General features: G+C 41.6%; 1 long non-coding RNA gene across 2 annotated transcripts in view; it reads left to right on the top strand.

Annotated features, from left to right (window-relative positions):
• The window catches only part of LOC309347411, a 45831-nt gene that overhangs the window by 1825 nt on the left and 31647 nt on the right, over positions 1-12359 (top strand). For both annotated transcript variants that reach the window (XR_014158927.1, XR_014158928.1), the window contains exon 2: positions 9373-9443. This is a non-coding gene — a long non-coding RNA (uncharacterized lncRNA). The remainder of the gene's footprint in view (positions 1-9372; positions 9444-12359) is intronic.

Here is a 12359-nt window from a genome sequence, read left to right as displayed (position 1 = left end):
GCTAAACAAATTCAAACAATTTCACTAATCAGGGTTGCTTATCTAACTTTTCAAAGGAGTTTTTTCTCCCAATGTTCCATCCCACTATGTGCAATTAGGCTAAAATAGTAGAAATGAACTGTTTAGCTTTCCCATATCATATTGTGTAGTCTAAGTTGATGGTAAAACAGTAATCGAAAAGTAATGCGAAAGGCTGGGCTGGATGAATCCCTAGCCGGAATTAAGATTGCCGGAAGAAATATCAACAACCTCAGATATGCAAATGACACAACCTTGATGGCAGAAAGTGAGGAGGAATTAAAGAACCTTTTAATGAGGGTGAAAGAGCAGAGCGCAAAATATGGTCTGAAGCTCAACATCAAAAAAACGAAGATCATGGCCACTGGTCCCATCACCTCCTGGCAAATAGAAGGGGAAGAAATGGAGGTAGTGAGAGATTTTACTTTCTTGGGCTCAATGATCACTGCAGATGGTGACAGCAGCCACGAAATTAAAAGACGCCTGCTTCTTGGGAGAAGGGCAATGACAGGCCTAGACAGCATCTTGAGAAGTAGAGACATCACCTTGCCAACAAAGGTCTGTATAGTTAAAGCTATGGTTTTCCCAGTAGTGATGTATGGAAGTGAGAGCTGGACCATAAAGAAGGCTGATCGCCGAAGAATTGATGCTTTTGAATTATGGTGCTGGAGGAGACTCTTGAGAGTCCCATGGACTGCAAGAAGATCAAACCTCTCCATACTGAAGGAAATCAACCCTGAGTGCTCACTGGAAGGACAGATTGTGAAGCTGAGGCTCCAGTACTTTGGCCACCTCATGAGAAGAGAAGACTCCCTGGAGAAGACCCTGATGTTGGGAAAGATGGAGGGCACAAGGAGAAGGGGACGGCAGAGGACGAGATGGTTGGATAGTGTTTTCGAGGTTACCAGCATGAGTTTGACCAAACTGCGGGAGGCAGTGGAGGACAGAGGTGCCTGGCGTTCTCTGGTCCATGGGGTCACGAAGAGTCGGACACGACTAAACGACTAAACAACAACAACAACAAAAACAGTAATCACAAAAAAACTTCAGATTTGGTTACCATTACAGCCAAAGTAAAGGTAATACTAATTGTGTGGATAAGAACATATGAAGGCCCATCTAGTCCATCATTCTCTTCTCACAGTGGCCAGCCAGATGCCTGTGGGAAAACCTCAAGCAAGACATGAATTCAATAGCCACCTTCTCACTTGTGATTCCTGGCAACTGGTATTCAGAAGCATATTGTCTCTGAGGGTGCGTTGTTAGGGACAGATAGATATGGATGGAGTAGGAAGAAATTGGATAGTTTTTCCCTCATGGCTGTAATAAGATAGTAAGAAGAGCGCTGCTGGATGAGGCCAAAGACCCACTCTGTTCTCACAGTGGTCAGCCAGATGCTTATGGGAAGTTCACAAGCAGAACCTGAGCGCAACAGCACTCTCCCCATCTACAGTCCCTAACAACTGGGATTCAGAGGGATACTGCCTCCGTCAGCAAAGGTCAAACATAGCTATCATGACTAGAAACCTCTAATACCCTCCATGAATTTGTCTCATCTTCTTTTAAAGCTAGCCAAATTGGTGGCCACTTCAACTTCCGGGGGGGGGGGGGATCCACAAGTACGCGCTGCATGAAGAAGTACTTTTTGATGAAATGTGTCCTGAATCTTCTAGCATACAGCTTCATCGGCTGTTCCTGAGTTCTAGTATTTTGTTTGAGAGACAGAAAAATACCTTCTCAATCCACACCATGAATAATTTTGTACACCTCTATCGTGTCCCCTCCTTACCTTTTCTATATAAAGGAGTTCTTCAGAAAGGAGTTGCTCTATCCAGTTAATCATTTTGTTGCCCTTTGCTGGACCTTTTCCAGCTCTACAATATCCTTCTTCAGGTGAGGTGACTAGTAGTGTGGCAGCTGATCTATGAGCCTGTAGGATTTTGAGATGCATTTAAAAAAAAAAAAAAAAAGAGGGGGCAGGGGTGGACATAGGAGTCACAGACCAGGTACTCCATCCCTTGGCATGAGTGAATTCTCGTCACATTAGAGAATTTCCATCAATTTTTCCCCTGCATACATACTGCTTCTTGCTTACAACATGTCCTTTTGAAGGCTAACATTTTCATTAGAAGGATGTTTCAAGGAGGGAAATGTATATTACATTTCTTACATGGAAACTGTGGAGTTCCTCATAAGCCCAAAGAAAAACAAGTCATAGTCAGGGAGAACCACATCCCATAAAAGAAATGAGACAACCACAATGAAATGAAATGAAGCCCCACAAAGGAGGTGAGTGGTTTGGCTAGAAGACGATGAAAAGGGCACATCTGGTGAACTGATGACTCCCCATGAAAGGAACATAGAATGATGCTTGTATTGCATGGTAAAATTATCTGGCTGGCAAGTGGCCTCTAAGGCAAGACCGCTGGGTTATTGGACAGTTTGTTCCATTATCTGTGGCTGTGTGCTGTGTTTACTTGCCACCTCTTGTGAGGTTGGTCATCCAAAATGTAATGCTTCAGGGGTTCACACTGATAAGTCAATAGGGATATTTCATGAATATCACTGCCAGCTGGGAAGCAGAGTAATATTTGGGGAAAGGAATCTGATTATAAATGGGTCAGAGGACTCTAGGAAATAGCATCATGGGCTGGAAGGTGCCTGCTGGTCATAAGTTGTGAGGAGGAGATACATTCCCTGGATTCAGAGAATTCATAAACCACCCTATAAATTTAGCATCAGTTACTAAATTCTTATCAGTTTTGTTCAGGCATGATCACACTGCCAACTCTCATCATCTTTAAGGGGAATTTAAGGAACGCAGGAAGCTGTCTTATACTGAATCAGAACATTGGTCTATCTAGTTCAGTTTTATGTACACTGACTAGCAGTGACTGTTCAAAGTCTGACATAGGAAACGTGCAGCCTTACCTGGAAATGCTAGGGATTGAACCAAGGATCTTCTGCATTTAAGGCAGATGCTTTCCCACTAGGCCATTCAGTAACCTCTAGGGCCAGATGATCCTAAGTGCTCTTCTATCCTAGCAGAAGGTATTGATCACTGTGACTCCAAAGCTCAACAAGAAGTGACCTGACCATGGCAACGGACAGGTTGTAAAATCATGTGCTTTCAGAAAACTATCATGTCTAGATAGAGAAGACCAATTCTAGAGTGTGCTCTGCTATATGAGTTGAGCCAATGAGGTGTTGGGACAATCCTATGGGCATCATGGCCTCCACAAAGCTGTTGTGGAGTTGTTGTGGATTGAGTGGTCCTGACATGGATATGAAGATCTGCCAGGGCAATAAAATTAAGTTTGGCTGTAATCACAAAAAACCCCATCTAGCTGAGCATCCTGTTCTCACAGTGGTCAACCAACCTATAGAAAGCCAGTAAGCAAGATCTGAGTGCAACAATTTTCTTCCCACTTGGGGTTCCCAGCAACTGGTATGCAGAGACATACTGCCTCCAATTCTGAACATGCTTGTGTGTGGTATCTTATCAATGTGCAAACACTGGATAAAGACCCTTGATGTGATCATGCATGGAATCACATCACGTGAATTAACCCTAATATGCAGAGTTCCCCAGACTGCCCTCTCCATGATTATTTGTGCATTTAGCATTCAAAGCAATCATTCTAAGAGCACAACTGCACCTCCAAGGAGCATCTCATCTCAAGATACGAACCAGCAAGCTGTGCTTTTAGCAGCTGACACTGCACACGTGTGGAGCGGACAGTGACTGGTATTTTTAAAAACAAATTGTCATGTTGCTTTTGCCCAAACATCACTGGTATCATTATTGAAACCCACCAGTGTTTAGTGGAAGTGCCACTGCTACACACAAAACCACGCCCAGAGTCTCAGATTTCTTAAATATAGTTGTGCTCAAAGAGTTCCTCTCACCACTTTGTTGGAGTTGGCTTCTTCTCTCCATTCCTAAAGTACTTTTAAAACACACACAAACACACACCAAAATTACATATCTATCAATGTGGCAAGTTATTTTTAAAGTTTCCAAGGATCTACTTCCTCAAGAAGATCACTTTTTCTTCTTGAGAGATGTTAACATCACACTGAGCTCTGTCTCCAACTCTGAACCCTGGAACTGCAGGATTGAAAAAGCTCAAAGGGCTTCAGTTCCTGCCATCCACAAAGGGGGTGGCAGCAAACTAACCAGACTGCCAGGCTCCCCCAATCCTAGCTAGCCAACACATTTTTTTTTAAAAAAAGCTTGGATATGGGCAAGTGGTAGGTCACAAGGTTGTGAATGTCTCCATCTGAAACCCTAGAGAGCCACTGCTGGTCAGTGCTGAAAAAGCTTTGTGAGATGAAATAATGATTTCACTCAGTTCAGGGCAGCTAAAAGGGGAAAGCTAGAATTAATTGATAACTTTATGTTTTTTTGCATGTTTTTAATTGAAACCTATGTTGTTTGCTTTGCATATAAACTTTTTAAAAAACAGTGATATGCATTAATGAGATATAGATTCCTGCAAGCAACCTTCCAGAATTAGACTTATATTTTTTTAAAAAGTCTCCATGAAAAATTCACCAGCCTTTTAGTGCAAATTTCTCATAATGTATGCATGCTTCTATGCAATTTTCATTAAAAAAAAAAATTATAAAGCAGTTTCCCCTAATAATTGTGCTTTTTAAAATGCTATTTTCACCATAGAATCATAGAATCTTAGAGTTGGAAGGTACCCAATGGTCATCTAGTCCAACCCCTTGCAATGCAGGAATCTCAGGGAAAGCATCCATGACAGATGGCCATCCAACCTCTGCTTAAAAACTTCAAAGGAAGAAGAGTCCACAACCTCCTGAGGGAGACTGTTCCACTGTGGAACAGCTCTTATTGTCAGAAAGTTTTCCTGTATGTCTTGTCAGAATCTTCTCTTTTGCAGCTTGAAACCATTGGTTCAAGTCCTACCTTCCATAGCAATATGTGCTTTTTTATGCACACTTAATCCAATGTATGTATTTTTGAACACATTACTGCATTCCTAAATTTGGAACAGTGCACATTTTGAGGAATGGCCACGTTTTAGTTTAGCATACAGTTTCATAACATGTGAATTAGGTAGGTTTGCCTTTAGATGTGAATTGAATTGAAGTTTCCCTCCATCTCTACTCACAAACACCCTTTGGCCACAACAAAAGTAAGATAAGCACCTCAGAAACTCTCAAACTTGCCCATGAGAATTTCTCCAAAATGTTGTCTCTACTTTAATAAGGAAATAAAATACATTTGAAAATTATCAAAGGAGAGAGAACAGTGAAAGGGGGGGGGGATTATCTGCAGAACAGTAGATTTCATGCTCTGTCTATGGCTGATAATATAATGTGCTTTCCTCCCAAAACTGTCTGCTTAAGACAGCTTCCCCTGATTTTGATATGGTGTAAGTTCTCTTTTCCTGAGCTGAAGTGAGAGAACAGCTAAGGAAGTTTGTTATTCTTGGGGGCTGGCTTTTATACATGTCTCTTCTTGATTTTTGTCATGACATTTTCTGAACCAATTGTTGATTGGAACCAGGCCAGTTTTTTCCTGACAAAAAAATCTTTTAAAAAACCCCCTTCTCTGAAATTAATGCTTTTCATGATAACATACATACAAACCTAGCTGATAATAGCTATTTCAGTTGTTGCTCAGTGCTTTAAACAAGCTTTAACCATTGATAAATTTTGCATTTCTTTGTACATCAAAATGATAAGGGAAGAAACTTTGACACAGTCTTTTAATTCCTCATTTAGCTCCCAGTTTATCCCCTCATCAGAATGTTCTTCTTCAGATAGCATTGATCACCAAGCAATCCTGCAATAATTCATTCTGACAGAAAAACTCCACTGATGAAAATGTTGGGCTCTGGAACGATTCTGCCACTGGCTTTTGAACCACAGTCTACATAAGAGAGGTTCCTCTCTGTTTACAACTTAGCTGTCTGTGGACACACGCCAGCTCCCTTGGCCTGAAGTGAGATTAGTGTTGCACCCCATAGTTGCCTTTGACTGGACTTAACTGTCCAGGGGTCCTTTACCTTTTTAAAACTTAGAAGTCATCTGTAATGAAGAAGTAAGGGAGAAGGGAAACTGAGAATGCATGTTATGATTATTTTGGGTGAAACAAATTCCCCTTGGGTCCCCTGAGGGTTATCTAGTCCAACCCACTGCAATGCAGGAGTTGCAGATTTAGGCAAGAGAGGCAGATTTAGGCAAGTGTGACTGGTTGCATTGGGTATGGAGCTTTGGGAGTGCTGCAAGTACAGGGCCGCCTTTACCCAGGGGTGCAAGGGGAGCGGGGCACTCAGGTGCTAAATTCTGGGAGGCACCCACTGCTGAAGCCACCTAAGCGTATTGTATTGAGCTGCTATGCGGCAGTGGGGTCAGCAGCACCTTTGACATGGCTGATCTTGCGCCACCTGCCTGCTAATGCTGCTGCAGGGAGAGCTCTCTGGAAAGTCTCACTCACCAAAGCTGGGAGGAGGGGGAGTGACAGGAAAGAGGGAGAGACAGACAGAAAGAGAATGTGCCTGTCTAGTGTCGGGAGTGCGCACAGGCTCTGGAACCTTCCCAAGAAGAACTTGTATATGCGCTCTCACAAGGGCCCTCCCAGCTCCTCTAGAAATAAGGTTGCTCCCACAATGAAAGGCTGCCTGAGATGGCTCTCCCACGCATGCACACAATGCTCACCCATCTCATCTTTCAGACACCTCCCTACGACTGTAAGCGCATGCGTGGAGTCTTTACAACGATTCCCAATGTGTTCTTTGTCTTCTTTAGAAAAGCTGGTTTTAAACAACACACACACACACACACACACACACACACACACTCCTTTTGGAGCCACGCAGGTGTGAGCACTATTTATCAAAAGATAATAGTGACATAAGGCATAATAAAAGTTAATTTGGGGGCTAAACTACATTTGGGGGCGCTGGGCGGATCTTTGCACCCCGGCGGCGCATATGCTAAAGACGACTCTGTGCAAGTATGATGTAGAATGAAAGGCAAGAGATGGGGGGGGGCACCAAATTTTGGCATCACACAGGGCACCAGGGAAATATGAGATCCCAAAGTCTGCCATTGACTAAAGCATCCATGGCAGAACTCTGCTTAAAAACCTCCAAGGAAGGAGAGTCCACAATCTCCTGAAGGAGTCCATTCCAAGAGCTGTTGAACAGCTCTTACTGCCAGACAGATCTTCCTGATGTTTAGTCAGAATTTCCTGTCACAGGCTTGTGACAGCCCTTTAGATATTGGAAGACGGCTATCTCAGTCTCCTCTTTTCCAACTCCCTCAACCATCTCTCATAAGGCTTGGTTTCCAGACCCTTGATAATTTTGGTTGCCTTCTCTGCACGTGTTCCAGCTTGTCAATATCCTTCTTAAATTGTGGCACACAGTATTCCAGGTGTGGTACTCTTACTTCCCTTAATCTGGACACTATAGTCCGTTGATGTAGCCTATAATAGCATTTGTTTTTTTGCTGCTACATCTCATTGTTGACTCATGTTAAGCTTGTGATCTGCTAAGACCCCTATATCATTTTCACATGTACTACTAGCAAGTTAGGTATCCCTCATCTTATATTTGTGCAGCTTGTTATTCTTGCCAATGTGTGGAACCTTACATTTGGTCCTATTGAAGTTCATTTTGTTAGTTTGGGCCCAGTTCTCCAATATGTGAAGGTCATATTGAATCACGATTCTGTCTTCTACAACATTAGCTACCCCCACCCCACCCCAGTTTGGTATCTTCTGCAAATTTAATGAGAATCCCCTCAGTTCCTTCATCCAGGAAATTCATAAAGACGTTTAAGAACAACAGGCCTTGGCCCAAACCCTGTAGCACCCCATCTGTCACTTTTTTTCCAGAATGACAAGGAACCATTAGTGAGCATTCTTGGGGTTCGGTCAGTCAACCAGCTACAAATCCACCTAACTGTTACCTCATCCAGCCCACATTTTACCAGCTTCTTCACAAGAATATCATGGGAGACTTTGTCAACAGAATAACTTAATTTTTCTTGATCTTCCAGGAGACTTTCAAGCCAAGAACAGTGGTTTTCATAAGCACTGGACCACATTTTTGTGACATTCAAAATTGAAAGTTCTCTCCTCAGCCTCTGGCTTAAAGGCAGGAAACAAATTTGCCCACTGGCAATTTCTGCTCCCATTTCTATTTTTGTTTGAATTCTCCGACATCCTTAATTATGATTTTCTGGGTGTTTTAATTGTTATTTTCTAGTGATTTCTAAATTTAAAGCAGTAAATCCTAAATTTAAAGCAGTCTAAATTTAAAGCAGTTTTTGAAATAAATTAAATGTGTAATTGCATGGTGTCATGGTGTCTGTGACCTGAGGGGTGTTTGCCCTCTAGACAGCAACTGTGTTCAGGTCTGACATCCTATAGCTGCCAACATGTAAAGAAGCTAAGAACCTTTAGCCCCAAAATTATCTAGGAAAAACCAACCCTTCCTGATAGAATCTGTAGACCCACAAATCCTGGACCAAGGGAAACCTAGGTTGTTTCTGGATGTCCTTGGAATTCAAAAACACGAACCAAACAGTCCACTCACGGTCTTTTGAGCACTAAACCCACAAGTTAGTCAGTAGCATATGACCAAGTAGCCAGTTACCAGATTCAGAGCCAATGCTTACTCCAAGAAGCCACACAAAGGATAAATACAATACTTTTTTAAATAGGTTATGAATGACAGAATAAGAACCATTTGCAAATAAGGTATATTTAAGAAAGGCTAACCTTGTAAAGACACTTTTCCGGGTTTGAAAACAGACCGTAATAGCTTGTTTCACCCTAATACCAAACATTAGGGTCACAGATCCCACTGCATCCAGGCACATAGGTTGTTGCATCACACAGTCATTCATTCTGATGGGAGGGTCATTAGATCAAAAACCATTTTTATTCAAAAAGGCCTGGATACAGAAGGATAGGTTAAGGCCAATAAGGGCTTAGGGGCACAAAAGTAGTCATAAACAATAAATAAAACATTATAAACCAAACTTCCACATTTCCACATAAATGATAGAAAGATTTAAACAAAAGATACAATCAAACTCCTAAGCAACACCCCCAACCCAAGAGTCTGTTCAGAAGCCTCAGCTTTTGTAGCTGGAGTCAGTCAGGGGCCCCACCCTTCCAGGCCAGGTGGCAAAAAGCTTGCAAGAACTCACAGGTCCACAGTGAAGATTTTTGAAGACAATTTCTAGGAGCAAATTCCTAGGAGCTAACTAATTTTAAACTCTGCTTACATTTACAGCTGAAAACATGCCACTTGCGTTCCCCAATGCATTCAATATTACAGTTGTTATTTATTTGTATTGCTACAGGTATGAACTGATGGTGCTCCCATTCCATGGTTTTGCTGTCCTCTAGTGCATAACTGAAGAACAAAATAAATGTAAGTTTTTGAGTGCTTATTCTACACCAAGCAGAAAAACGTAAGTGCTCCTACTCCGCCACCAAGTGGCCATGTTGCATAAAAATAGCAAGCATCTTTAAGGAGTAATATGTGTTGGAATATAAACTGCGCTGAGGATTTAGCAATGCCGAAGAAACGTGATGCTTCATTTATTGATTTATTTATTTATTGCTTGCAGTTCTTTCCTTGTTGGTTAATCATGCTCCTAACCCCAAAAAGGTTCCTGCAGTGGTTTTGTTGTTGTTGTTTCGTTGTTTAGTCGTGTCTGACTCTTCGTGACCCCATGGACCAGAGCACACGGCCAAGCACTCCTGTCTTCCACAGCCTCCGGAAGTTTGGTCAAACTCATGTTATTAGCTTCAAGAACCATTCACAGATCAATAAAAACAAGGCAGTTCCTGTATTGAGACTTACAACCTAATCTATATGAGCCTAAAGGAAAACGGATTGGGAGGGAGAAGGAAAAGGGCAAAACCAGACACTAGCTTTTAATTACAAGTTCTCCTAGTTATTTGTTTAACAGGATTTATATGCTGTTTAGTCACCTAAAAGTGGCTTATATAAATCATACCAATAACATCAAACTTTGAAAAGAAGTTGACCTAAACTTCATCCAAATATAAATAAACCCAGCAGTTTTAACACAAATGTGCATAATAAAGTAAAATCACATGTTTAAATGCCTTGCCAGGGTAGGCTTACCTATCCCCAAAAAGTTTTAAGCAGGCACCAAAAGCAGGTCAGTGAACATACATGCCTAATCAATGGGCAAGGAATTCCAAGCAGTAAGTGTTGCCACAATGGAGGATTGATTCCTTGCAAGTGAAGAACGAACATTATGTGGAACTTGTAAAAGTGCCAGTTCCACAGACTGGAGTGATCAAGTGGGCATATGTGGGGGAAGGTGATCCATAGACTATATACCAACAGTAAGATCTTGATTTTGGCCCTGGGTAGCAAATACGAAGCCAGCACAAATCTCTGAGAGGAAGTTTAATATGCAAATAGGGTATCATTCCTGTCAGCCTCACTCGCTGAGCAGCCCTTCTTAGGATCCACTCTGCTCACCCTGAAAAGGGAGAGGGGCTAGAAAAGGAGCCCTAAACATAGTCTGCCTCCCTTTTTCCTTGACTGGATTACCGCACCCAGTGGGGTCACCACCTAGCGATCGTAAAAGACATTTGAACTTTGGAACATGGACTTTGTCGGATAATACAGATAACAAGCATCCTGAACGCAGAACTGCCATCATTGCAAGAGAGCTGCAACATTTTAACATCGATATTGCTGCGCTTCAAGAGACTCGAAGAGCAGGTGAGGGACAACTGAAGGAGGAAAAGGAGGCTACACATTCTTTTGGAAAGGTCTATCTGAACAAGAACATCAAATACATGGGGTAGGCTTCGCTATCAAAAACGATCTTGTGAAGCTCCTGTCAGAAGTCCCTACAAGCATTAATGAGCGACTCTCAACCTTTTGAATAAAACTCACCAAAACCCAACAGGCTACTATTATACTATATATATATATATATATATATATATATATATATATATATATATCTATATACTATATACTATATAGTATACATACTATATAGTATATATACTATATACTATACTACTATTATACTATAATGCACCAACACTGGATGCCAATGAAGACATTAAAGAAAAAATTTACTCTCAGCTGGATACCGTCCTATCAGAGACGCCTAAGGAAGATAAAATTATCCTCCTGGGTGACTTTAATGCCAGAGTTGGGTGATATTTCTATCTGTGGCCTGGGATTATTGGGAAAGAAGGAATTTGCAACAGCAACTAGAACGGAATCTTACTTTTGACAATATGTGCAGCGCACAACCTTGTTATTACCAACACACTCTTTTGACAGAAAAATAAATTTAAAACTTCATGGAGGCATCCTCGGTAAAACCACTGGCATCTTTTAGACTATGTGATTGTCCATGCTAAAGATCACCATGGTGTGCTCCTTACCAGAGCTATGACGAATGCCGATGACTGCTGGACAGATCACCAAACCAATACACTCCATGATGATTTTCAAGATTATACCTCAACGCAGGCTTCAAGGAAGGAAACCAAGGAGCAAAATGAACACTCAAGCCCTTCAAGATCCCGTTAAGTGGGATTGCTTCCAAATGACTCTTAAGGACCATCTGCTTTCAGAATTTCCTGATAACCTTGAGGAATACTGGACCAAGCTAAAAACATCCATTATTGCAGCCTGTGAACAAACTATTGGATACCAAACCAAGAAACACCAGGACTGGTTTGATGAAAATGACAGTGAGATTGAATGCATGATTGACAAGAAAAGGAAGGCTTTTCAGATCTGGCAAAGAGATAGAAACTGTACCACTAAGAAAAAAAACCTGTGCAAACTTTAAGGCTGAGGTTCAGAGAAGAATCAGAGAACTAAAAAACACCTAGTGGGTAAAAAAGCTTAAGAGATCCAGCACTAAGCTAACACTCATGATGCACAGAATTTCTTTAAAGCCACGAAGACCATCTACTAGCCAATTAATCATGGCATATGACCCCTATGCTCAGCAGATGGTACCACACTGCTAAAAGATAAAGAAGCTATTGCACTGCCTGGAAAAAACATTACCAACATCTCCTTAACCGCAACTCCCCCGTAGCTGTTGAGGTCCTCTCATAAATTCCGTAAAAACAAGTTAGAGATGAGCTTGCAGTATCTCCAAATCTGGGAGAGTTGTGTACAGGTATTAACCAAATGAAAAACAACAAAGCCACAAGGTCATCGAAAAAATCCGGGAGAGAGAAGAGATCTCAGCAGACTTTAGGGGTGCCAAAATGATCAATCTCTTTAAAAAAAAGGTAACAGAACTGATTGCAGAAACTATCGAGG

The sequence above is a fragment of the Podarcis erhardii genome, assembly GCF_964252035.2.
Source record: "Podarcis erhardii genome assembly, chromosome: 7".
Lineage (NCBI taxonomy): Eukaryota > Metazoa > Chordata > Lepidosauria > Squamata > Lacertidae > Podarcis > Podarcis erhardii.
The sequence above is the reverse complement of the archived record's forward strand: the minus strand, read 5'-3'. Positions and strand labels throughout refer to the sequence as shown.